The 2,138-nt window shown below is 40.2% G+C and overlaps 1 non-coding gene across 1 annotated transcript; it reads right to left on the bottom strand.

Moving 5' to 3' along the window:
- Positions 1-1,304: 1,304 nt before the first annotated feature.
- LOC140820441 (small nucleolar RNA R71) lies at positions 1,305-1,411 on the bottom strand. Its single transcript, XR_012115473.1, has one exon. It is a non-coding gene; the product is annotated as a small nucleolar RNA R71 (small nucleolar RNA).
- Between the last annotated feature and the right edge of the window lie 727 nt (positions 1,412-2,138).

Consider the following 2,138-nt stretch of genomic DNA (forward strand, 5'->3'; position numbering starts at 1 on the left):
TTCCCTAGACTAATTAATATACTCTGTCGAGCGATATCAATACTAATCATAAACATGCAGTACTCAAGTGTCCTCAAGTATTTAACAGTTCAAGATTGCATTGCTTCCTATGGAATCCACTAGTTTTCATCCGGGTGAACTATCACTGTCGACACGTACCCAATTCCGTATATCTACTAAAATTGTAAATCCGTGGTTTATACTATGTGATCTTATTGTTAATTATTCTATCGACATCATTAACAACATGAAATAATCAAAGGAAGTTAGCTAAGCTTCGATTGAAACAAGAAAGAACAATAGCATAAACAAATCACTAAAAAAAACGTCGAGCAATAATGTTAAACAACGAGTACGGGGTAGGATCCCCTCAAATCCCAACAAATTCATTTCTCCTTTGATTTAATCTAAATTAATCATTGCATTCTTGAGCACATTTCCTTTGCATTTTAATTATTTTAATTGTTCAATTTACATTAGTTTAATCATCAACTCAATTCATCGTTGCTAAAGAAATTTTACGTGAGAATAAAAATAGTGTAACGCAGTCCCTGTGGATCGATACTCGTATTCACTTACGTTTATTATAACTTGACTATCGTGCACTTGCGATATTTAAATCGAGCTTTCATCTATAAAATAAATTTTGGGACTATTCACTGTGCAAGTTTTGCTCGATCAAGTTTTTGGCGCCGTTGCCGGGGACTGTTGATTCACAATTTTTATTTCTCAATTAAAGTCTTTAGTATTATTTATTTTATTGTTATTTGATACTCGCATTGTGTTGCAGATCTTTCTTGTGGTGCATGCGAAGATCACTCGAGTTTAAGCTTGAACCTTTTGACCCCGAGATTGAACGCACAGCTAGACGTCGACTACATCAGCAAAGAGCAATGGAAAGAATAGAAGGCGAGCAACAAAGAGAGGAGCCAAGGCGTATACCGATGTTGTATTATGCACAACCGTCTCTTGAGGGAGCGCGTCCAAGCATCGTAAGACCAGCCATCCGAGTTAATCAGTTTGAGATCAAGCCAGCTATCATTCAGATGATTCAGAACACTGTCCAATTTGGGGGAAGTGCACTTGACGACCCTAATTCTCATATAGCTGACTTTCTTGAAATTTGTGATACTTTTAAGTTTAATGGCGTTTCTGATGATGCTGTTCGTTTGCGTTTATTTCCATTTTCACTGAGAGATAAAGCTAAGTCGTGGTTAAACTGTTTGCCTGTAGGGTCTATCACTACATGGGAGGATATGGCAAAGGCATTCTTGATCAAGTACTTTCCTCCGTCGAAGACTATGAAGCTTAGAGCCGACATTACTACGTTTGCTCAATATGAGAACGAGTCACTTTACGAGGCATGGGAGCGCTACAAGGACTTGTTGAAGAGATGTCCACACCATGAGCTACCGCTTGGGTTAGTTGTTCAAACTTTCTACTATGGTCTGATTACTCCTAATCGCACTATGATAGATGCTGCTGCCTGTGGTAACCTGCTGAGAAAGACGGCGGAGGAAGGATATGAGTTATTGGAGGAGATGGCTGCGAGTAGCTATCATCCTCAATCTGATAGGCAGAAACGAGGTGCTGGAGTTAATCAAGTTAATGATTTATCGGCGGTTTCAGCACAGTTAGAGGCTTTGAATAGGAAGATTGATGGGATGAGCATGAGTGGGTCGGCTATGCGTCTGCAAGAAATTTTCTGTGATAAGTGTGGGGGTGAGCATGACGTGCAGGATTGCCAAGATGGAAATCCATTTTATGTGCCTGAGGGAGTACCGGTCAAACAAGTGGGATTCCAGAACTGTCCTAGAAATGACCCTTATTCGAATACATATAATCCGGGATGGAGGAATCACCCAAACTTTTCATGGGGAGGTCAAAACAGCCAAAATCGCCAACAAAGAGGTCCACCACATGGGATGCACCAAGGATTCAAGCCAGAGCCGCCTCGGGAGGAGAAGTCTAATTTAGAGCAAATGATGACTAAATTTATTTCTGCAACAGAGACGAGATTTCAAAATCAAGATGCATCCATAAAGGGGTTAGAGAATCAAATCGGACAATTGGCTAAGTTGATTGCTAATAGGGAGCAAGGAGCTTTGCCAAGCAACACGGAAACTAACCCAAGAGAA

The sequence above is a fragment of the Primulina eburnea genome, unplaced genomic scaffold (genome assembly GCF_022965805.1).
Source record: "Primulina eburnea isolate SZY01 unplaced genomic scaffold, ASM2296580v1 ctg1038_ERROPOS4800000, whole genome shotgun sequence".
NCBI lineage: Eukaryota > Viridiplantae > Streptophyta > Magnoliopsida > Lamiales > Gesneriaceae > Primulina > Primulina eburnea.